The following is a 25349-nucleotide window of genomic DNA, read 5'->3' as shown; positions in this document are numbered from 1 at the left end:
TCCAAGAAAATAAAAATCTGTACTGTTTCCACTTTTTCCCCATCTATTTGCCATGAAGTGATGGGATCAGATGCCATGATCTTAGTTTTTTGAATGCTGAGTTTTAAGCTAGCTTTTCACTATCCTCTTTTACCCTCATCAAGAGGCTTTTTAGCTCCTCTTCACTTTCTGCTGTTAGAGTGGGTATCATCTGCATATCTGAGGTTATTGATGTTTCTCCTGGCAATCTTGATTCCAGCTTGTGATTCATCCAGCAGAACATTTCTCATGATGTACTCTGCATATAAGTTAAATAAGCAGGGTGACAACATACAGCCTTGACGTACTCCCTTCCCAATTTGGAACCAGTTTGTTGTCCCATGTCCAGTTTTACCTATTGCTTCTTGACCTGCATACATATTTCTCAGGAGGCTGGCAAGGTGGTCTGGTATTCCCATCTCTTGAAGAATTTTCCACAACTTGTTGTGATCCATGCAGTTAAAGGGATTCATTCAACAGATAATTTTGCCAGCCTCTGAGCCTATCAGCTGTCAATAGTCACCATCTCACCTGCCCTCTAGGGTTTTCTGATCCTGGCCATCTTCCTCAGATTCAAGAATATCTTAGGACCAAAGCTCCCTGTCAAAACTCTATGGTCTGATGCTGGAGGTGGAGCCTGCCTTGGAGAACTGTGCAAGTCACACTGAAGCCGACAGCTTCACCCTCGTGGAAGGATACTTTTAGGGTGACTCTGATGAGACTTTCTCAAAGTGGGGCTCTGCCAAGCAGTCTCTACTTTTGACACCCACCATGGACTTAGGATTCTGCTGGTATCATGAAACATACTTTCTGGAGGAGTGATGCGTGTTCATCACTTACTTTGCTTAACCTACTGACCCATCAGGACCTGGCAGGGAGATGACACACCGCTGATTGTCTGATTGAATGAAGCAGCCCATTGATCTGAAATAATCATGGTAATTGATGGTAAAATAGGACCCAAATCAAGGAGTCACAGAGTGATTCTCAGAAACACGCCTATTGTATAAAGTAGTGATTCTCAGTGTTTTGCGAAGAGGAGCATGTTGCTACTTGTGTGATTTGCTGTTGTTGCTCTCCACCTTTCTTTCATTGAAATAAGCTTTTTAACCTACTTTGAAAGATATACATTAATACTTTTAAAAGAGATTGCAAATTAAAGCTTGTTTTTGGTTTTAAAAGCAATATGTATTTTCAGAATTTGATGACTCTGCTGTACTCCTAATGGCCTCCACTCCCACGGGGATGATGGTGAACACCCTGATGCATAAAATAAGGTCCAGCTCTTCCTTGTGTTCCTCCTGCTTTTAGATATGTTCCATAGTACCTTTGTCCTGTCATTCCAAGCAGCGGCACGTTGTTGAATAAAGTGAGAACTAGAATAAAAGTGGATGTCATAGCTTTTGGATCTTCCTTGAGAAGAATAGTTCTTTCTCCTGCAGTACTGAATCATGAGTGAATGGAATGAATGTATGATTATTCTTAAATTGTTGCCTGAAAATTGTCATGTCGTTTTTCATTTGTATACGTCACCCTTCATTCAATAGTATGCTCCTGAAGGGAAGGCTATTCATTTTTTTTTTTTTTTGGATTTCAAGTGACAGGGATTTAATTTCATGCAGCTTAAATGAGAGTTGAGATTTATTGACTCCTGTAACTGGGAGAGACAGGGCTGCATTGAAGAAATCAGCCTGTGTAGTCAGGGCTTGCTCTCACTCTCCATGTCTCATCTCATCTCATCTTCTCTTTGTGTTGATTTTATTCTCTCTCATTACCAGGATTTTCCTCTCTGTGGTAGGTGATGGGGGTGGGCAGAGGGAATGAGTGGAGGGCAGGTGACCTGGTAGCCGATAGCTACAGACTTTCATCATCTCAGCTGTAGTCTGATGAATTTGGCTGGCTTCCGTCCCTGGTTCCTGGAAGAAAACCTCAAAACTCTTGGAATTTCCCGAGTGATAGGAGTGCCTTTGTGATTCATCTGTGGGTTCTTGGACCACACCTGAGTTTATATGAGGTGACTCATTGTTGGCCCCCAGATAGTTTTAGGATGGGGCTGGCCAGGCCGGAAGGGCCAACCATGTAATTAGAGGGTTGGGGCTATGAACCAAGTAATATCAGCCCCAATTTCCATGGGTGAAAGAGAGTGGAGATTGAGTTCAATCTCATGGCCAATGGCCCCATCACATAGCTACAGAGTGAAACCCCAGTAAAAACAACTCTGACGAGTATATCAATGTCCCAGAAGAGTGACTCATCCTGAGGACACAAAAGCTTCGCATTTGGAACCTTCCCACATGGTGCCCCATATGTCTCTTCATTTGGCTGTTCTTGTTTGGTATCCTTTTGCTATAATAAATCTGGATAGTGTTTTCCTGAGTTCAGTGAGTCGTCCTAGTGAATTATCAAACCCAAGGAGCTCGTGGGAACCCCTGCATTTGCAGCAGTGGGTCAGAAGTGTGGGTGGCCTGGGCTGGTGCCTGCAGTGAGGGTGGGCTGTAGAGGACGGTGCCCTTAACCTGTGAAATTCGACCTAACTCTGGGTAGCTGGGGCTTCCCAGGTGGCGCTAGTGGTAAAAAAAAAAAAAAAAAAAATCTGCCTGCCAATGCAGGAGACATGGGTTTGATGTCTGGTTCTGGAAGATCCCCTGGAGAAGGACATGGTAACCCACTCCAGTATTCTTGCCTGGGGAATCCCATGAACCAAGGAGCCTTGTGGGCTACAGTCCATGGGATTGCAAAAGAGTCGGACATGACTGAGCAACTAGACCGGCACCTGCGTCTTTAGTGTACAAATTGCATTGCGCTACCTTTGGTGCGATTTCCAACACTGAAGTGGAAAATTCCACACTAAGACTTCAGTTGGACAGATTGAGTAATGTGACCACCTTTGAAACTGGCTCCACGCGGCGTGAAGAGGAGCAGTTCTGCTGCAGTGGGGGGCGCGGGGAACCATGTTGGGCGACAGAAGCAGTAGTTGTCTCCCTCAGCAAAAGTTTGCGTGATTTTCTGGTCTCAGCATGTTGCAGAGACAGTTAGTGTTCATCAAATATTTATTTGCCCCCTTACATATGTCAATATAACCACAAGTGGGGTCTGACTTCTTGCTGCTCAAAAGCCAATAAAGGGACAAGTTTGGTGGAAAGGAAAGTTTGCTTTATTTTGGATGCCAGCAACCTGTGTTGGGGGAGGACAGACTGCCGTCCAAAGGCCAGCTCCCCCTCTCCCTGACAATCAGGAGGCAAGAATTTTTATAGGCAGAAGGAGGGGGCCATGTGCAGAAACAGCACAGTCAGCTCTGACGGTCATCTTGAAATTCATCATTGGTGGTCTGACCAGCGTCATCTTGATTATTTTAAGTCCATAATCTTCAGTTCCAGGATTGATTTGTTCCCATTTCCTTGAGGCCAGTTCTCCCAAATTGTGGCAGTTTATGTCATGGCTACAGTCTGGACTTATGCAGTTAACTTCTTCCACCTGGTGGGAGTTTCAGTATCTACAAGACAGCTCATAGGATATGGCTCAGAATATTATCTACAGCATTTGAGGAGGAACTAAAGGTCCCTGGCTTTGCTTAATGACTAGAACTATTATTATTTTTGTTGGACTATTTTCTTTTGTTCCTGCATTTTCTCATTTCTCTGATTAAGCTTATTCTTTGGCTAAAGTTTTCCCACAGACAAAAGACGGGGTAAGGATGTGGTGGGATGGGGGTGGGGAAGGGTCCTAAGATCCCGCTCCATTTCATCAGTATTCCTTACAGTTAAGTTGGGTCCTTATGGCTAGTTCTGGCCAATGGACTGTGAGCAGAATTAACATGAGTCAATTTCAGCCAAAGGTAATTAAAAGCCTAGAGTGTTTTCTTCTCCCTCTTCTTTCCTTGCTGCTCTGACCTTGGCCATCAAGTGTCCCAGTTGGCATACCACAAGATGGAGAAAGGTACTTGTTCATGTTGGTCTCTGCTATGTTAAGTCAATGAGATTTGGGGGCTATGGTAGACTGATTAATTCCCCCCCCATAGATATTAGGTCCTAATCCCGGAACCTGTAAATGGAAAAAAGGGTCTTTGCAAGTCTGATTACTTTAAGAATCTTGAGATGAAGTTGTTGTCATGGATTATCTGGGAAAGTCTTAAATGCCATCATAAGTCTACTCATAAGAGAGACAGAGAAAGATTAGATATCCACACAAAAAAGATGAGGTGACCCTGGAAACAGATTGCAGTGATGTGGCCACAAACCAAGGGAATTTACTCTCACAGTTCTGGAGGCCCAGAGTCTGAAATCTGTATTATTGGGCGAAAATCAGAATAGCTGCAGGGTCACAATCCTGTTGACTTCTGGGGGGATTTCTTCCTCACCCTTAGCTTCTAGTGGTTTCAAGCATTTCTTCAGTGTGGCAGAATGAGAACAGTCTCTGCCATCATCTTCACACAAGTTTCTCTTCTGTGTCTTCTCCCTCACATGTGTCTTCTCCATGTCTGAGTCTTCTCCCTCACGTGTGAGTCTTCTCCCTATAATCTGTGTCTTCTCCCTCACATGTGAGTCTTCTCCCTATAATCTGTGTCTTCTCCCTCACGTGTGAGTCTTCTCCCTATAATCTGTGTCTTCTCCCTCATGTGTGTGTCTTCTCCCTCACGTGTGTGTCTTCTCCCTCAGGTGTGTGTCTTCTCCCTCACGAGTGAGTCTTCTCCCTCACGTGTGAGTCTTATCCCTCACGTGTGTGTCTTCTCCCTCATGTGTGTGTCTTCTCCCTCATGTGTGTGTCTTCTCCCTCAGGTGTGTGTCGTCTCCCTCATGTGTGAGTCTTCTCCCTCACGTGTGTGTCTTCTCCCTATAATCTGTGTCTTCTCCCTCACATGTGAGTCTTCTCCCTATAATCTGTGTCTTCTCCCTCACGTGTGAGTCTTCTCCCTATAATCTGTGTCTTCTCCCTCACATGTGAGTCTTCTCCCTATAATCTGTGTCTTCTCCCTCACGTGTGAGTCTTCTCCCTATAATCTGTGTCTTCTCCCTCATGTGTGTGTCTTCTCCCTCATGTGTGTGTCTTCTCCCTCACGTGTGTGTCTTCTCCCTCACGTGTGTGTCTTCTCCCTCATGTGTGTGTCTTCTCCCTCAGGTGTGTGTCTTCTCCCTCATGTGTGTGTCTTCTCCCTATAATCTGTGTCTTCTCCCTCACATATGAGTCTTCTCCCTCACGTGTGTGTCTTCTCCCTCATGTGTATGTCTTCTCCCTCAGGTGTGTGTCTTCTCCCTCATGTGTGTGTCTTCTCCCTATAATCTGTGTCTTCTCCCTCACATATGAGTCTTCTCCCTCACGTGTGTGTCTTCTCCCTCATGTGTGTGTCTTCTCCCTCATGTGTGAGTCTTCTCCCTCACGTGTGAGTCTTCTCCCTCATGTGTGAGTCTTCTCCCTCACGTGTGAGTCTTCTCCCTCATGTGTGAGTCTTCTCCCTCATATCTGTGTCTCCCTTCTCTTCTCATAAGGAAACTTCACTGGAATAAGGGTCCATCCAGGTCATCAGTGATCACCTCTTCAGCTTGAGATCCTTAATTTAATCATATCTGCAAGGACCCTTTTACCAAATAATGTGAAATTCATACATTCTGGGTGGACACATCTCTTGGGGGCCATCCTTTATCCTGCTACAGATACCAATGTCTTGGATAGCAAGTCTTGGACAGGTAGTGTCCCCACAATATATATTCAGTGAAAGAGTTTATCCAGTGAGCAATTGCTTTTTAGTCTAAAGAACACATTTTTAAAGAAACATGAAAGCTATCTTTCTGTGTACAGATATGAACCAATTATTGCTTTATTGAAAACATACAAGATCCAGTGTATTATTTGAGAATGTTCTTCATTAGGCTGAACATATGCCTTATCTAGTAACTGCTTTCTTGGCTTTGAAATTGGCCTAGAATGTCATCAGTACATCCAACACACCAATCCTATTTTTGCCATGATGGTGAGATTGATGCCTGTTATGAGGATGACATGCCGAGTGAAGGTTTATGACTACAAATCTCAGGCTCCAAATACATCAAAGGAGATGACAGGCATGAAATGTTTGCTTACAATGCTAAACAAACCAGAAATTGACTCGAAATCACTTCCAAATATCTGAAAGTCTGAGATCCTTTGGTTGCACTGAATAAGGTTAGGATGGGCATGCTTCAGATTTTGGTGGCGTAAATTCTAAAGCAGTCTATCATTTGCTCCAAAGAAGCAGAGAAATTTAGAAAGGTGCCCAGAGGTTTGAGCTATTTTTAAAGTAAGTGAAAGTAAAGTAAAGTCACTCAGTCGTGTCCGACTCTTTGCGACCCCATGGACACCAGGCTCCTCCGTCCATGGGATTTTCTAGGCAAGAGTACTGGAGTGGGTTGCCTTTTCCTTCTCCAGGGAACTTCCTGACCCAGGGATCGAACCTAGGTCTACCCGCATTGTAGACAGACGCTTTACTGTCTGAGCCACCAGGGAAGTCGGTATTTCCATTTAAAATGAAAACATTTGGAATCAAATTGGAAAACTGTAGAGAGTCTAGGGGTCTACCATGTTGAGGTAGAAAGGGGATCCTGCAGTTTCTGGAGACCCTGCACCATTCCTGTCTCTGCAACTAGATTGCTGTGTAAATGTGTGCTAGTGAATATAACCTCTCTGGGTCTCTTGTTTCCTCAGTAGAAGCAATGTATTGGAGTAATTATCTGGAAGATTCCTTCCAGCTCTAAAATTCTATGGTTCTCTGAAAGGGAACCTGCTTTACGACAGACCACCCAGGTGAAAAGTTAACTCTCTGGGGCAGATCTCATCCTTGGACCCAGGAGAACAGTGGTAGGTCATTGCAATATAATCTCGAGCAAGGGCAGACCGCGAAGCAAAACAACTGAAACAGGAACTTGGAACTGGTGTTGATTTATCTCTAAGATGTGTTTTTCCATTTTCTCTGGCAAGGTTGCTCTAAAGTAGAATCAGCTGAAAAAGTATGAGCTGGCAGGGCACAGATAGGCCCTTCTGCTTGGGGAAGGCTTTGGGGTCCTAGTCCCCACTGAGAACACCCTCTGTTCATCCCTTTCACCAACAGCTCTTCTGAAGATGCCAGCTGGGGCTGTAGACCCTACAGCTTCTTGCTGCAGAGACAGCGGCTTCTTCACCAGGGGCCAAGCACCTTGACACCTTTCTATTCCATCAGGAAGCACCCCTCCCCCTCCCAGCAGAAAGTGTTTCTGCAGAGCATGTCCAGGGCAAGGGGAGTGAGTCTAAGGGGAAGGCGTGCTTATGATGAGCTGGACGAGGGGAGGCATTGGATGGTTTCCTAAGGGTGAGAGCATACAGTCAGTTGCTTTTTGCCAAAACAATATTGCATAGCTCAAGGAACGACACGGCTTTCTAAACCAGGCGCCTAACATGCTCAGGCCGAGATGACTTCATCCTCATGACAGTGACAACTGGCTTTGTCATAATAAATAGCTCTTTGTGAAAGGCCTGGCAGACCCTTGTCTTTTCTCTGCTTTATGGGTTGGAGGTATGGAAACAAGAAACAGGAGGCTTTCCCTCCTTTGAGAAATGTGTTTCAAACTTGAGAATCTTGGGAGAATTTAAAGTTAGTTTTTCAGGTTTTTTTTTTTTCCTTATGATGATTGATGCCCATTGGAGGGAAAGAACAAATTATCCTTATTGTGTGATCGTTCAGTTTTGAAAATCTCACGAGAAGATGACTAGATCTGTCCCCATGAGAGCGGTGGTGAATCAGTGACATCTGAACGTGTCTTCCATGGGGAGTGCGGCGTGGGCACTGCTCAGTGCCTGCAGGCGTTTCCAGGGCCTCATGCCCTCAGTGACACCCAGTCTCCAGGACACAGTAGAAAATCACTCATCTGACCAAGAAACTGATGGACTGATGCTGAAGCTGGAGCTCCAATACTTTGGCCACCTGATGCAAAGAGCTTACTTGTTGGAAAAGATCCTGATGCTGGGAAAGATTGAAGGCAGGAGGAGAAGGGGTGACAGAGGATGAGATGGTTGGATGGCATCACCGACTCAATGGACATGAGTTTGAACAAGCTCTGGGAGACAGTGACGGACAGGGAAGCCCGGCGTGCTGCAGTCCATGGGGTCACAAAGAGTCGGACATGACTGAGCAACTGAACAATAACCAAGAAAGAGGAAAAGCTCCAGTTGAATGAAAAAAATTCACAGCTGCCAACACCAAGATGACATGGACGAGAACATCATCTCAGGCCAAGGGCAGTGAGTGACCTCCACCCCGACTCTGCACAGCGCAGTCTCCAGTGCATCACCACTGTGAGGGGCCAGTGACCTGAGGCCAAGGCCATTGCCTTGGGGATGGGCCCCTAGAGGAGGGAGGTCAGTTGGAGGTAGGAGATCACAGCCCATGCTCGGGAGGAGATCGACTTATGTGGAGCACAGAAGAAGCTTTGACTGTCAGGTATGTTGAGAGGTTTACTATGAGTTAGAATACAAAAATCTTGGTGTGTGTGTGTGTGTATGTGTGGTCAGATTTTATAGTTTGTGTCTTCTCAGATGCCTCCTCTGCAAAAAACAGCCTCACCTACTTGACTGAATTATTGAGATTTATATATCCACACATGTAGTGCTTAGAACAAGGCCTGGTATGAAGGGTTTGATGCCTACAACTTAGCTTTTATTATTCATATGAATGAAAATGCATACTAAATATCAGCTTATTACCATTTATCACATTGAGAAGTTGTTTGTGTACGATCAGTTGGTCAGTTGTGTCTGACTCTGCAACCCCCTGGACTGCAGTCCATCAGGCTCCTCTGTCCATGGGATTCTCCAGGCAAGAATACTGGAGTGGACTGCAAATCCCTCCTCCAAGGGATCTTCCTGACCCAGGGATCGAACCTAAGTCCCCTGTGTCTCCTGCACTGGCGGGCTGATTCTTCACCACTAAGCCACCAGAAGTTGTTTATCCAGAGTATTTCAATCTGAAAAAGAAGAAGCAATTGGCATTTGAAAGCATGCAAGGCTGTGGTAAAAGCCAACTAAGAGATGCTTGCAAGGAAAATCTTGTTAGACTGAGGTTGGAGTTTGTGAGCTCAAAGACATCCCCCTTTGAGGATTTCAGTCTAACATGCTCTAGTGACTGTGGGAATGTAAATTGGCACAAGACTTTGGGAGGGCATTTTGATCATGTTTTTCTTTCTTTCTTTCTTTCTTTTTTTTTTTTAAGAAAAGGCTTTCATCCTTTGGCCCAGCACTTTAACTTCTAGGAATGCATCCAGATGGAATATCAAGGGTGCAAGCCATATTTCTCTACAAGGACGGTCACTGAAGCATAATATACAATAACCAGAAATGAGACACAATGCAAACACCTAACAGCAAGGGAGTGCTGTATCAAAACTAGGTTATGTGCATGTACAGATGATCAAGCCACCATTATTTTTAGTAATGTTGAAGATTCTTTAAAGATGAGAGAATGTCAGCAATGCATTTTAAGTGGAAAAAAAGTTTACAAAACTCTGTTTAGTGTGGTTTTGGTGGAATACATCCTTTGTCCACTTGTCTTCCTTCACAGCAACAGGATGGAGGTGTTCCCACCTCAAGCATTCAGCCAGCACACCCTCCCCAGTCGCCCATCACAAACAGCAGAAGGGCACAGCTGCCCTGTGGCTCCCACGCTGTGGATTCCAGTACATATTTGTCATCAAAGTGTGACAGCAAGTGAATACTCAGACTAGGTCAGTAGGAAATGAAACCGTTTTATTTTTCTCTTCATCCTTGATGCCTTAGAAGGATGGAGCACAAATATTTCTCTTCTCCTTCCTGTGTGTTAGTTGCTCAGTCACATCCAACTCTACAGCCTCATGCGACCCTGTGGACTGTAGTTCCTCTGTCCATGGGATTTCCCAGACGAAAATACTGGAGTGGGTTGGCATGCCCTTCTCCAGGGAAACTTCCCAACCCAGGGATCGAACCTGGGTCTCCTGCACTGCAGGCGGACTCTACCATCTGAGCCACCAGGGATGTAAAAAATTAAATGCTCTTTGCTCTTGAAGTTAAGGCAACTTGCATTTTTGGCAGGACTGATTAAGAGGCTGGATGTAGCAGGCTGTAAATTCTACTGCAGCAAGAACAAGAGAGAGGAAAGGGGTTGAACAAAGAAGTCATTTATTTTGGAGAAACAGGAGTAGACATTACCTTGGAATATAAGCCAGCAGAGATCTTTAAGGTCCTGATAGCATCCTGGGAAGATGGAGGGACCCCAGAAAGGCATGGTCTTGGCATGAGAGAAGGCATACATTCTGAAACTTGTTAAAAAAAATATGACTGTGTCCCAGATGTGGCAATCAAGAGTCAAGGGCCATATGTAGAAGGGAACCAGTTTCTTAGTGGTCAGCTTGTGGATAATAGAGGACCCTCCCACTTTCTAGTCCCTCCTTGGCATTGCATAGATTTACACCTCTTTGAGAGTTTGAAATTGTCAGAGTCACTCTTGCTGAAATCCCTGCTGAGGGAAGATTATACAGACGGCAACACTTTCAAATACTTCTTTGGTTTGTTCAGGAAGCACAGTTTATAAAGGCTCTCTATTCCTGCACTTTCTCTCTCTCTTTCTTTGAAGTATAGTTGGTATACAGTATTATATAAGTTACAGGTGTACTATATAGTGAGTCCCAAGTTTTAAAGATTATAAATCACTTTTAGTTGTTATAAAATATTGGCTATATGCCTTGTGTGGTACAATATATCCATGTAGCTTATTTTGTTTATTTTTTAAAAGATATTTATTTGGCCTCATCAAGTCTTAGTTGCAGAATCTAGTTCCCTGACCAGGGATTGAACCTGGGCCTCCCGCATTCAGAGCGTGGAGTCTTAACCACTGAACCCCCAGGGAGGTCTCCCTTATAGTTTACTTTATACCTAGTACTTTGTACCTCTTAGCCCCCTACCCCTAGGTTGCCCCTTTCCCTCCCCATCTTTACTGGCAACCACCAGTTTGTTCTCTGTGTGTGACAGACACCTTATTCTTACTCACACACTACATTTTTTATCTTCTCTCTCTCTTTCTTTCTCCCTCTCTCTTTCATCTATGTGTTATACTGACCTCACTGAATGACTTGGGAGGTGTTCCTTTCTTTTCTGAATCCTAGAATAGTTTGTGCAAAAGTGTGTTCTCTGAAAGATCTATTGATTCAATTTCATTAATGCTTGTTAGACTATTAAGGCTTTTCATTTTTTTCTTAACTCAGTTTTGGTAAGTTGTATTTTTCTAGGAATTTGGCTCTTTCAGTTATGTTGTAAATTTTTTTGCACAAAATTTTTCCTAAACATTTTTCTTAATATTGTGTTATTTCTTAACATGGGCAATACTTGAAGCTTTGTCCTAACTGTATTTGTTATTTCCCTTTTTTTCTTTATTAATTATTTGCTATTTTTTAGTCTTTCCAAAGGACTTACTTTGTTCTCTTTTATGTTTCTTTTCAGTACCATAAAATTTCCTTCTTACCTTTGTTTTCTTCTGTCTACTGAAATGGAACTTATTTTGCAATTCTTTTTCTAGGTTCTGTAGATGTATGCTTATAGCAATTATTTTTGGCTTTTCTTTGTCACTAATCTAAATTTTTAAAGCCATGAATTTCCATTTAAGTTCTGCTTTAGCTGCATCTTGAAAGCTTTGATACATAGTATTTTCATTAGCATCCAGTTAAATTTTTTTCAATTTTCATTTTGATTATTTTTGATCTGTAAATTACTTAAAAGTGATTCTTAATTTCAAATATATGGCAGTTTTAGTGGCTCCTTGCTATATTTTATAATATCTATTGACAGCATTGTAATAAAATGTGTTCTGGCTGATGCCAACTCTTTCAAATGTGTTGAAAAGTGTGTAATGGCACTTTGTATAGTCAGTTTTTTACAAATACTCTGAGTAGCTATTAGGTATAATATTCTATCTGTTTATTAGGTCGAACTTTTTAATTCTTTTATTTTCAAATCTTCTATGTCCCTGGTGATTTTTTTGAATGCTTAGACTCATAATTTCTGCGGGTTTTATTTGAAAATCTATTGCAATGGTGGTGTGCTGAGTGCTAAGTCAATTCAGTTGTGTCCAACTCTGTGATGCTATGGACTGCAGCCCGCCAGGCTCCTCTGTCCTTGGGATTCTCCAGGCAAGAATACTGGAGTGGGTTGCCATGCCCTCCTCAGGGAATCTTCCCCACCCGGGGACTCAACCCATGTCTCTTACCTCTCCTGCATTGGCAGGCAGGCTCTTTACCACTAGTGTCACCTGGGAAGCCCGCAATGGTGGTGAAATTATTGATTTTATATCATCTGTCAGTTTTTGCTTGATTTGTTTTGAGGCCTTGTGATTAGGTGCATAATAGTTTAGAATTACTTTAATTTACTACCAAACTGAATCTTTCATCATTAAGTAGTGACTCTCCATACCTATAGCAATGCCTTTTGCTTTAAAGTCCACTTTTTTCCCTAAAATTTCTATAACCACAATGGTTTTCCTTTGACTAGTATTCATCCATATATATATTTTTACCCTTTCCTTTTAATGTTTTTGTATCCAATTGTTTTTAATGTGTTTCTTTTAAAAATTGTTTGTTAATTATTGTCTTTAACTGGAGAAATTAATCTGTTTTCATTTATTATAATTACTGACATTTTGTGTTTATTATATTATTCTGTCATAGCTTTTCTTCCAAGGAGTCAAGGTCTTTTAATTTCATGGCTGCAATCACCATTCGCAGTGATTTTGGAGTCCAAGAAAATAAAGTCTGTCACTGTTTCCATTGTTTCCTCATCTATTTTCCATGAAGTGGTGGGACTGGATGCCATGATCTTCGTTTTCTGAATGTTGAGTTTTAAGCCAGTTTTTTCACTCTCCTCTTTCACCTTCATCAGGAGGCTTTTTAGTTTCTCTTCACTTTCTGCCATTAAAGTGATGGTCATCCATATATCTGACGTTATTGATATTTCTCCTGGCAATCTTGATTCCAGCTTGTGCGTCATCCACCCCAGCATTTCACATGTACTTTGCATAGAAGTTAAATAAGCAGGGTGACAATACACAGGCTTGACGTATTTACTTAATTTTGAATCAGTTCGCTGAACCGTGTCTGGTTCTAACTGTTGTTTCTTGACCTGCATATAGGTTTCCCAGGAGGCAGGTCAGGTGGTCTGGTATTCCCATCTCTTGAAGAATTTTCCCGTTAGTTGTGATCCACACAGTCAAAGGCCTTATTGTAGTCAATGAAGCAGAAGATGTTTTTCTGGAATTCACTTGCTTTTTGTATAATCCAATGGATGTTGGCAATTTGATCTCTGGTTTCTCTGCCTTTTCTAAACCCAGCTTGTTCATCTGGAAGCTCTCGGTTCACATCCTGTTGAAGCCTAACTTGATGGATTTTGAGCATTACCTTGCTCCTGGTAAGTCACTTCAGTTGTGTCCGACTCTGTGCAACCCCAGAGATGGCAGCCCACCAAGCTCCTCTGTCCCTGGGATTCTCCAGGCAAGAACACTGAAGTGGGTTGCCATTTCCTTCTCCAATGCATGAAAGTGAAAAGTGAAAGTGAAGTCGTTCAGTTGTGTCCGACCCTCAGCGACCCTATGGACTGCAGCCTACCAGGCTCCTCCGTCCATGGGATTTTCCAGCAAGAGTACTGGAGTGGGGTGTCATTGCCTTCTCTGACTACCTTGCTAGCAAGTGAAATAAGTGCAATTGTACAGTAGTTTGAACATTCTTTGTCATTGCCCTTCTTTGGTATTTAAATGAAAACTGACTGAAAGTGTCCAGTCCTCTGGACTCTTAAAGGATGCTTGCTCCTTGGAAGAGAAGCAATGACCAACCTAGACAGTGTGTTAAAAAGCAGAGACATCATTTTGCCAACAAAGGACCATCTAGTCAAAGCTATGGTTTTTCCAGTAGTCAGGTATGGATGTGAGAGTTGGACCATAAAGAAGGCTGAGCATCGAAAAATTTATGCTTCTGAATTGTGTGCTGGAGAAGACTCTTGGGAGTCCCATGGACTGCAAGGAGATCAAACCAGTCCATCCTAAAGGAACTCGTCCCTGAATATTCATTGGAAGGACTGGTGCTGAGGCTGAAGCTCCAATTCTTTGGCCACCTGATGCCAACAGCCAACTCATTGGAAAAGACCCTGATTCTGGGAAAGATTAAGGACAGGAGGAGAAAGGGAGGGTGAGATGGATGGATGGCATCATGGACTCAACGGACATGAATGTGAGCAAACTCCAGGAGATAGTGGAAGACAGGGAAGCCTGGCTTGCTGCAGTCCATGGGGGTCACAAGAGTTGGACACAACTGAGTGACTAAACAGCGGCAATACATTGTTGTAATTTTAGTATTTTTAATGAAAATAATTGTAGTTTCTCCTTGTTCCACCATTTCTATGTTCCATTCTCTCTCCTTTCTTATCTTATTTTGGATTGATTGTCCAGTTTTTCTCATTTTATTTTTTCCTATGGTAGTTTAAGAGTTATGCATTCAATTATTTTTGTGGCTATTATAGAAATTTAATATACATAGTTTATCAAAATGTTACATTATCAACAGTAAACCCTCTTTCCAAGTAACATGATGTCCTTAAAATACTTCAATTTCAGTTGTTCCTTCTAACATTGTGGTATTATTACTGTGTATTTTATTTCTATTTTTAAATTGCTCCCTAAGAACATTATTATTATTATTAGCTTATTCTTCTTATTTTATGTATCAATATTTTTCCATATTTACCCACATATTTCCCCCTTTCTTTGTTTTTCTTTCTGTATCTCATTCTTTCCATCTGGGATAATATCCTTTTTTCCTGAAATAAATGATTAAGGATTTCCTTTAGTAAGGGTTTGCTGCTAGCAAACTCTCTCAGTTTTTGTTTTTCTTAAAAGATCTTTATTTTATCCTGGTCCTGGAAGGACACATGTGATGTATACAATCTTTTCTTATGCAACTATTTGTCTTTCCATTAAAGTGGTCTGTAACAGAAGAGGATTTAAAACCCATCTATCAGCATTGTTGTCCTTTAATGGAAACAAGGTATACCTTTATCTGGATGGTGAGTTTAGAGAAAATTGGAACCACTATTCCCCTTCTACTGAAAAAATAAAAAGGCCCTCTCAAGCACCACTGAGGTGGAAATGTCCATCTCTTGATTAAAACACATAGCTCTAAAGGTCTTCTATTAAAATGCAACTTCTCACCAGTAGGAAGGAATGTTAAGGGATATTTGTTATTCACTGTCAGCTTCACATGATGAGTTAATTCATGGGCTGCTAGGTAATGTCATCAGCTTGGAGGAAGGCCACATAGGATGAACAGGAAAACTAATTTTGGGTAGAAGGAAGGAAGGAAGACAGCTCTCTTTTTGCCCCAAGAAGTCAGTCCTGGAGACAATGTAGGACAATCTCGACAGGAAGCTGCTGGCAGGAGGGTACTGGTTCTCGGGGGTGGGTAGGTGGGTGGTGGAGTGTTGACCACGAGTTTCCATGTTCTTGTCAATTCCCAGCTCTGAACTCTTCAGCCCACGCCTGTGGCTTCTTCCTCAGTCGCAGCCTTGAGAAAATAAAGTGTGAGAGGAGAATGTTCTCCACTGAGCTGAGTTGCTGCTTCCCTCCCGACTCCACCTCAGAACTGTATTTTACACACTTCTCCCCACTTCTCGTTGTTCCCACTTTCTCTTAGGTCTTAGCTTTTAATCATGCTTGAGTCTCAAAACCAAAACCTGTTACTGGTACCAGTGTAATACAGTAGTCACCGTCAAAAACTTGGAAAATCCAGAAAAGTCTAAAGAAGGAAAATAAACCCCCCCAATCCACTTACTATTAGAGGATAACGACCTTTATCATTTTTGTGCATTATATTTTGAATTTTTTGGTACGTGTGTTCCTTCCCACTCTCTTTATCTACCCTCCCCCCACATACACAAAACTGGGATGATTACGAAGATTAATTTTCTCATTTACTTTGTCTTCCCATTAAAATGCTTTTCTTCATGTTGTTAATATATTCCTTCTATCTTGGTGCCGTTTCCTTCCATCTTCCTTTCCCTCGTAAACATCAAGTCCTCCTTCAGTCCTCACATTCTTGAAGGCACAGTCCTGCACCAGCAAATCCCGCTCCCCATCCCCACCAGATGTTGGCAAATGCTGTCAAAGACCTTGGCACCGGCAAATCGGACAGACCCTTATTCTTTCCTCTTATTATTGAACTTGCAGTGACTGTTGTCTCTATTGGTTACGGCCTCCTGGAAACACTCTCCTTCCTCCATGTTCATGAAAAAGTTCGCCCTGCTTTTCTTTTTCTATTTCCTTCTCAGAATGCATCGCCAGCTTCTTCAGGTAGCCTCCCTTGTGAAGGGCAGGTGGTCTTCACGGATTTGTCCTTGGCCCTTCCTCATTCTCCAGCCTCTGGACAATCACATCTGTACCAGTGATTGCATCTCGAGTTCAGATGTTTCTCTAAACGCACAGCTCTGGATGTCTCACTGGCATGCCAAACTCAACAGGACTGAAGCAGAGCTCACATGGCAGGTGGGAGGGCTTCAGGGGCCAGAATGAAAATAGTGTCCATCATTCTGGCCACCTTCTTTGCCTAGAACCCAGGCACATGGGTGCCCCTAATGCTGGGAAATGGAGTAGCTGGATGCCCAGGAGGGAATGACACTCAGCTGGGAGAGCAGCCAGCTAGTGTCCATCACGTCTGCTTGTAAGGAACAGGGTATGGCAAAACCCACCAAAGGGATGGCTTCTGAAGAGGCTACTGTTAACTGCTCAGAATGGCAAAATGGGAGCTCCTTGGAAACAGTCTTTCAGGAAAGTGTGGAGCTGACATCATTCTGAAGGTTCTGCAAAGAGAAGCCAGAAAACAAGGACAGATATTAAAAGCCGCACATGAAACACGATTTGCCTGTCCATGAAGCCAACCAAGATGAGCTCAGTGAAAGGGCATGAGGTCAGCAGGGACGCCTCTGAAGCATCCAGATGCTCGGCACAGAGACTTTCAGTGCCGTTTCGGGAGGACACTGGGACAGCTGAGGCAATGCTTTGGGCCCGCTTTCATTTCACACTGTTCTTTTCTTTCCATTTCAGTTGCAACTTTGAAAGTGTTTTATGCTTTGAGATTTCTGGTCATTTTCAAAAAGAGCTGAAGTATTTCAGTTCTGTTTTTACTCTTGATCCCTCTCCTTAACCCTCCCAATCTTTATATTCTTCTATCTTTTACTGCCAAGTATATTTTAAAAGGGAAATCCCTGGTAGTGAAGTGAAAGTCGCTTCAGTTCAGCTCAGTCACTCAGTCGTGTCCGATTCTTTGCAACCCCATGAACCAGCAGCATGCCAGGCCTCCCTGTCCATCACCAACTCCTGGAGTTTACCCAAACTCATGTCCATTGAGTCGGTGATGCCATCTAACCATTCCATGGACTATACAGTCCACGGAATTCTCCAGGCCAGGATACTGGAGTGGGTAGCCTTTCCCTTCTCCAGGGAATCTTCCCAACCAAGGGATCGAACCCAGGTCTTCCACACTGCAGGCAGATTCTTTACCAACTGAGCCACAATGAAAGCCTGAAATCCCTGGTAGCTCAGCAGTAAAGAACCTGCCTGTAATGTAGGAGATATGGGGTCGATCCTTGGGTCAGGAAGATCCCCTGGAGAAGGAAATGGAAGCCCACTCTGGTATTCTTGACTGGGTAATTCCATGGACAGAGGATCCTGGCAGGCTACAGACCATGGCGTTGCAAGAGTCGGTCATGACTAAACCACCACCACCATCTTCTTAGAAGGCGTGGCTTCAGAAGATGAAGGAGGCTGAGCGCAAGCGCAGACCGGGTGCTGTCCTTCCTGCGATCGTTCTGTCTGAGCCATGACTTATCCTCTATACGAAGTGTGAGCTATCAGTCCCGTCAGAGCAAAGAATGGGCTTGACAGACAGAAGGAGCATCCTTAGAACACCTGTGAACATTTCCTTACTTGCAAAACAAGGATGGAGGTGAAAACAAATCATTCTTACCAACCATCCTTCTCCTTATAAAAATGCTTAGTGAAAACTGTCTTTCAATTTTCTGGCCAGTAAGTTTCCGCATATACTAAATAATAGTGTTTAGAAGCCTACGTTGATTTATCCATAACCAAGTCTCCTTTCTCTCCCTTTTCATTCTCCTAAACCGCTACCATCTCTTAATCGCTTTGTCTGCTTTTAGGTTTCTTGTGAGGTACCACTCTTGGGGTAATTAGAAGCATCACCCTTTAAGCCAGACCACTAGCAAACCTGAGCTCTGCCACTTACCAGCTGAGTGATGGTGGTAAGTTCTTTAACATCCCTTCATCCCAGTTTCCTCGTCTATAAAATGAGGAAAATAAATGATAAGACCTGTCCAAAAGGTGGGTACAAGGATTAACTGAGTTAACTTTTGTAAAGCCCTTAGGGCAGTGCCTAGTGTGAGTTTAGCTTCTGTTAATATTATTATTTTAATCCATTCAGAAAGCCAGGGTCAGAAAGTTGAGGCTATCAATTTTCCTGCTAAAATCTTCAGTGGCTCTGCATTGCCAAGGAAACAAAGAGTGAATGTCATTCAGGGTTCTTCGTGATCAGGCCAGGATGCCTCTTCTAGCACATTCTCTTACTCATCAGAATCAGCCATGAATTTATCCTTCACACACACCAGTCTCTTTCTTGCTCTCCACAGTAGTACGTGACATTCTCTTTGCCTGGAGTTTTCTCTTTCTAGGTGAAAGTCTCACTTCTGACAGGCTGCTTTCCTCTTATCCTGGGCAGATTATGACTTACTCATGGCTGTCAACCTGGGGCTTCTCCCCAGCTCCCAGCACACCTGCAACTACCTGGGGGAGAGGGCAGGTGTGTGCTGATGAGCTGGTGGCCCCAGTGAGAAGAGCAGGATGGTGTCTGTTCCCAACTGGACACTTGGCTGTGCTCACGGCTAATCTTTACATTTCCAAGAAATGACATTCCCTCACGTATAAAATGACTAGACAAGACATTTTCTGCCTCTATTCTCAGAGTCACTAAAAGGTTTGAATGATGTCAAAGGCAAGAACATTTTGTGAGAAGAATAATAAGTTTTGAAAATGTACAAAAGATCATCATTATTCTGATAGACAGGATTGAGTGGAAAGAGCATGCCTGAAACTTTGATTTGTCACAGACAAAATCAGCACCAGTTTGAGTGTCTACTATGTCTTATGGTCTCATTTAATTTTTACAACCTCTGAGTCAAGGCTCAGAGAGGTATAGGAATTTGCCCAAGCTCCCACGGTTGGCTGGTGATGGATCCACAGGCTGAGACTACAGATTGAATCCAGACCCTTCTGGCTCTGAAACCTCGGTTCTTCACAGGGGCTTCCTGCTTCCAGACCCCCCGAGTGATGTCAGTAGCGTGCATAGGATTTGGAGCCGCATCTCTGGAGCAGAGGCTTTTCATCATGAACAGCATCTGACTCATCCCAAGAAGCTTCTCCAAAACACAGTCACCCAAATGCAGCCCCAGAGATTGGATCCATTAGCCCTGGGAAGGGCCAAGGTCTCTGCATTTTGAAAAAATTTCCCAAGAGGTCCAACCATTCACACCTGTTAAAAACCCCTACCCTTAAAGCTTCATTAGTTGAGCACAAGCAGCTTGCCAGTCTTTGTGTGGGCCTGGGGCACAGATATAAAGAAGTCTGACTCTCGCCCTTAAGATCTTCGGTTTTAGAGGAGAATTGAGTATGTTGACTCTGCAACACACAGCAATATGTGCTAATGACACTTACGAGCAGTGCTAGGAGACTGTGGAGGAGCAGATGGCAGACTCCACCTGAGAGCCCAGGAAGGTTTCTCAAGGAAGTTAACATCTGAGCAGAGGCTGGAAGGCTGTGCAAGTGTTCATCAGTTGGAATCAGTGGCCTTTCTCAAGCATGCAGTTCAGTTCAGATTTTGCTATTGGAAAGAGTACTCTGGAGATTTCTAGAAGGATGGGTTGGAGAAGGAAAAACAGACCCACAGCAAGGCAGCCTCCCAGTCCCAGATGACCTTCACCTGGGGTCCAGGTCAGCTCTCCCATTCACAGTGGAGCCCTTAGCATCAGGGTCTGCGCTTGAGGTCAGCTTGGGCTTTCCTTTCCTGCATTCTCTCTGACCCTTCTTCTTTCCTATATTCTCCCTCCTCTCCTCCCACGGCGACTGCTCCTCATCCTTACTCTCTTTACCTGGCCGTCAGACGACCCTAAACCTCACAGTTCACAGTTCCTTCTCTGACCTTGCTTGCCTCACCACACAGCCTGGACAGAACCCTTTGATGGTCATTGGCAATGACGTACTGGCTAATGTGGTTCCTTTGCCCGAATACACAGAAGAGTTTGTTTTTTTTTTAAAATTTTTTAAATTGAACTTTTAATTTTATATTGGAGTGTAGCTGATTAACAATGTCATGATAGTTTCAGGTGGACAGCAAAGAGACTCAGCCATACATATGCATGTATCAAATCTCTCCCAAACTCCCCTCCCATCCAGGCTGCCACATAACATTGAACAGAGTTCCCTGTGTTACACAGCAGAACCTTGTTGGTTATCCACCCTGAATATAGCAATCTGCACATGTCCATCCCAAACATAAATGAATCACCTTCAAAGTATTATCTGGGGGAATCCCTAGTATTTCATGTAAGAAACATGGTTGGACCATTCTTGCCTGGAAGACAAATATCTGTCATACCTTCTAGTTGCTTTCTCGCCATCGACTGTTTTATGATTATGATTATTTTATTTTCTCAAGATATAATTGACATACAACATAATGATTCAATATTGGTGTATATTGTGAAATGATCACCATGATAAGTCTAGATAATATCTATCACCATACAAAGTTACAGAACTTTTTTCTTGTGATGAGAGCTTTTACACCCTGTTCCGTTAGCAACTTTCAGATACGCAACACAGTATTATTAATAATTATTAAGTAATAATTAATTAGGGCTTCCCAGGTCGCTTAGTGGTAAAGAATCCACTTGCCAATGCAGGAGGATGTAGGAGACACCAGTTCAATCCTTAATTGGGAAGATCCCCTGGAGAAGGAAATGGCAACCCACTCTAGTATCCTTGCCTGGAGAATGCCGTGGACAGAGGACCCTGGTGGGCTGCAATCTGTGGATTCACAGTCAGACACCACTGAGCACGCATGCGTGCACACACATTCGTTACAGTCACCACGCTGTATGTTTCATCACCACCCAATGACCCTTCTCCCATCTCCTCCCATCTCTTCCAAGCTTCACACATGCTCACCTCTTCCCAACATTATACCATCTGCTTCTCTAACAGTGGCTCTTTAGCCCTTTCCTCCCTTCCTCGTCAAGCTACTAGACCAGGTAATTACCTTTTTCTCCCTGTTTTCATTCCAGGATAAAAGCTATTTACTTACACATATCTCATTAGAATTAAAATATTCTTTCTTTCGCTGCTATTTACGTACACCTTTTCTTCTGTCTTTTATGACTGCAGTTTGGTGTGTGTCTTGAAAATTTTCCTTCACTAGAGACAAACTACTTGGGCTCAGATGCTGTGTCTGATTCACCTTGGTTATCTTGCAATACCTTGTACAGTAAAATGCGATCTTTGCTCAGATGTTACCTTCTCATAAGGTCTACACTTTTCATCCTTTTTAAAATTCCAGCTTACATCCCACCTCTAGTATTCCTGATTCCCCTTACCTCTTATTAATTGAAATACATTTAAGGCAAATAAGTGCCTTCTAAAAATACCTTCCTGGGACTTCTCTGGCAGTCCAGTGGTTAGGACTCTGAGCTTCCCCTGCAGGGCCCATAGGTTTGATCCCTAGTTGGGAACTATGATTCTGCATGTTATGCAGCATGGCCAAAAAAAAAATTCTTTCCCAATAATTTATAAATGTGTAGCTGAGAGATTTGGGATTATCAGACTCTGATCAAAGTGAATGAGTGATCTACAACAGTATGGAAGTTGTGATTAATAAAGAACTCAGTCAATTGTCATGTACTTTATATACTGGATGATTTGAATAGGATCTGCAAGAAGGAAGGATAGTTGAGAGGTCTCCCTCTACTGGGGGGCAGGGAGCAGACAGTGTGCTGGTTTCCCGCATGCGCTGTCTGGTCTGCTGGACTAGCCCAGGCCTGTATGGGAGATGGTGGTTGCTTCAAGCTGACTCAGACCTTGATGCCAGGCCACCAGACCTTAAGATACTGACCTACAGCTTAGACAGGACCTCCAGTTCAGTTCAGTCACTCAGTCGTGTCAGACTCTTTGCGATCCCATGAATTGCAGCACGCCAGGCCTCCCTGTCCATCACCAACTCCCGGAGTTCACTCAGACTCACGTCCATCGAGTCCGTGATGCCACCCAGCCATCTCATCCTCGGTCGTCCCCTTCTCCTCCTGCCCCCAATCCCTCCCAGCATCAGGGTCTTTTCCAATGAGTCAACTCTTCGCATGAGGTGGCCAAACTACTGGAGTTTCAGCTTCAGCATCATTCCTTCCAAAGAAATCCCAGGGCTGATCTCCTTCAGAATGGACTGGTTGGATCTCCTTGCAGTCCAAGGGACTCTCAAGAGTCTTCTCCAACACCTCAGTTCAAAAGCATCAATTCTTTGGCCCTCAGCCTTCTTCACAGTCCAGCTCTCACACATACATGACCACAGGAAAAACCATAGCCTGGACTAGTCAGACCTTAGTCGGCAAAGTAATGTCTCTGCTTTTGAACATACTATCTAAGTTGGTCATAACTTTTCTTCCAAGGAGTAAGCATCTTTTAATTTCATGGCTGCAATCACCATCTGCAGGGATTTTGGAGCCCCCCCAAAAATAAAGTCTGACACTGTTTCCACTGTTTCCCCATCTATTTCCCATGAAGTGATGGGACCAGATGCTATGATCTTCGTTTTCTGAATGTTGAGCTGTAAGCCAACTTTTTCGCTCCCCTCTTTCACTTTCATCAAGAGGCTTTTTAGCTCCTCTTCACTTTCTGCCATAAGGGTGGTGTCATCTGCATATCTGAACTTATTGATATTTCTCCTGACAATCTTGATTCCAGCTTGTGTTTCTTCCAGTCCAGTGTTTCTCATGATGTACTTACTCTGCATAGAAGTTAAATAAACAGCCTGACAATATACAGCCTTGATGTACTCCTTTTCCTATTTGGAACCAGTCTGTTGTTCCATGTCCAGTTCTCACTGTTGCTTCCTGACCTGCATACAGATTTCTCAAGAGGCAGGTTAGGTGGTCTGGTATTCCCATCTCTCTCAAAATTTTCCACAGTTTATTGTGATCCACACAGTCAAAGGCTTGACCTCCAGGGCCAGGAAATAAGGGTTATCTGCTGTCTGAGGTTAAGGCATCAACAGAATCCCAGAGTTGATCACCTAAGTGGAGTCAGCTCTCCCTGACTACACTCTAAGAGGCAGATTAGAGATCAGGGAATTGAAGCTACAATCCACAGTGAGAAAAATTTTGCCATTTTCTCCTGCTGGCGAATATGCAGAAGAACCCACTGGGAAGCAAGAGGTTCCAGATGTGCACAGAGTCAGACATACTGCCTTCCTCTGCCTTCAGCAGCCACCGAGGAGGATGTACTCCTGGACACCTCCTCCAAAGGCCACGGGCCCTGCTGCGTCCACACGTGGGAAGTAACATCCCAGCTAAGTTGAAACATACATGCTTATTCTCAGGCAGATTTCCACCACAGCACTGTTGGCAGGAAGCAGTGGAATAATCTCTGCAAAAGACAGGAATGATTTTCTTTCTTTTGGTCCATCTGGACCATGATATTTGCCTTCTGTTGATGCTTTATTTAGCTTAATATCAAAAATTAGCATATGCAATATGTGGATGCACAAGCTCAATTAAAGAGATGAATAATAAACGAGGATGTTGTTGGGTGGAGGGGGGAGGAGCCAGCGATGGATTCTGAATCCCCGAGAGTTCGACTGAATGTCGGCAATTTACCAAGGGGCTAATACAGAAATGCCTCTCTATTTACATGGGAAGGCCTGAGAGCCAGCTTTCCAGCAGTGACAAAATCCTGCTGAAATCTACCAGCTCGGGCTGGTGGGAGGCCTCTAGTCATCTCAATAAACAGTAACCTAAATAAGGCTTTATTGTAGCTGGGTGTTCTCATCCCTGTGCAAGATGTCTTGAAGCACATGGTTCCCAGGGCAGAAGATCAGAGAGAATGCTATAAATTACCCAGTAATAAGAATGATCATTTCTTTGGGCTGGTTTTAATTGGCAGCAGCTGTCTACCCATACTGGGTCTATCTGGGATTTCACAATTCGGTGTCGCCACGGGAGATCGACATCCCAGGGTCACAGTCGGCCTCCACACAGACCCCCTCGAGGGGTGGAGGGATTCACATGTGTCCTGCTTTCAGTCATGTTAATAGTCACTCCAGTAATACCCGCTCCTGGGCCCTCCTGTAATCTTGGTCACACCGAGCAAACTTAAAATCTGAAAATCCTCATGAATCACAGGAGCTCTCTGAGTTTCTACCACCCATCTGGCTTCCCAAAAGATAATGCAACAGTAACTAAATAATAATAAAATAGCAACTAAGGGCTTATCATAAATTTTTCTGCTCAGAATAAAACCACTTTAATCGATCCTTTTAATGTAAAACAATATGGCTATTAATTCCACTAATGAAGCATGTTTTTCATAGAACACGTAAGTAGAGAAATGCAAGCAGAGTCTTTATCATCTGAACCACCAGGGAAGCCCTGAGAAATGTATGAATACTATACTGAATTGACAACAAGGATGTATATATAATTTCTTGCCTCTGGCCCTGGGCTGTACTACTGTTCACTTTTGCCTTCATGAAATACTCACTGAAACAGAAGAAAACCTACGAGTTTGGGGAGTATGAGGATTAAACAAAAAAGTACATAAAAATGCCTGTTTTGAGCCCTGTGCACAGGGTGCTCCATAAATATGTGTCGAGTTGAAATGATTTTGAAAATAGAATTTCCATTTCATAAATTGTGGCACTGCCTCTAAGTATGTTTGTCACCCAATGAGTCAGCTTTGAATTTAGTTGACTTCAGATCAATGGATACTGAACAAGTGTCTTATGACAAACAGTGTCAGGGTAGCTGGTGAGAATCTTAGTAAGAAAACCCATTTTTGAAGTTCACTTGCAGAGCAGAAGCCACATTTCTTCAGCACAGCTGCAAAATGTTTGTCGTGGGAGTTGTGTCCCTGTCCCTAGGGCCAGATGACATGGCCCAGCGGTAGCTTCTGTACCCGAGATGATGTATAGACCCAGCCCTCGACCCTCAAGGACACATGA

The 25349-nt window shown here is 43.5% G+C and overlaps 1 pseudogene; it reads right to left on the bottom strand.

The window, feature by feature from the left end:
* LOC102171154 overlaps positions 1 to 25349 on the bottom strand; it is a 48439-nt pseudogene that overhangs the window by 2073 nt on the left and 21017 nt on the right.

The sequence above is a fragment of the Capra hircus genome, chromosome 9, assembly GCF_001704415.2.
Source record: "Capra hircus breed San Clemente chromosome 9, ASM170441v1, whole genome shotgun sequence".
NCBI lineage: Eukaryota > Metazoa > Chordata > Mammalia > Artiodactyla > Bovidae > Capra > Capra hircus.
Note: the sequence above shows the minus strand (reverse complement) of the source record. Positions and strands in the feature narration are given on the sequence as shown.